Genomic DNA, 360 nt, shown 5'->3' on the forward strand with positions numbered 1-360 from the left:
TTTCGAAATCCGCAGTCAAAAATAGGGTGTCCCATTAGAAAAAACCATCGTGACCTTGAAGTAACCTTAAAAATTGACCACAAGGTCAAAACCAATGGTACAATTGAATGACACCCTCTGTCCTGGTCAACTTTTATCTAAACCATTTTTTTGTAGATACCGTAATTTGGAAGATATTCGGATCCATAGACTAAAATGACTCACCCTGTATATAACAATAGTTCTAAAGAAATAGTTGATTTTACTGATTAATTGCGCTTCGAGAACTTAGCATACCTTTTTTCAAAAGTCTATATTTTTGTATTTAATGGCCGGAAATATTTAAAATTGTTGCAAAGAGCTCTAGAACTTTTCAAGAGA

Source organism: Odontomachus brunneus, unplaced genomic scaffold (assembly GCF_010583005.1).
Source record: "Odontomachus brunneus isolate Ranch 3 - 2012 unplaced genomic scaffold, Obru_v1 Obru_scaffold_039, whole genome shotgun sequence".
Lineage (NCBI taxonomy): Eukaryota > Metazoa > Arthropoda > Insecta > Hymenoptera > Formicidae > Odontomachus > Odontomachus brunneus.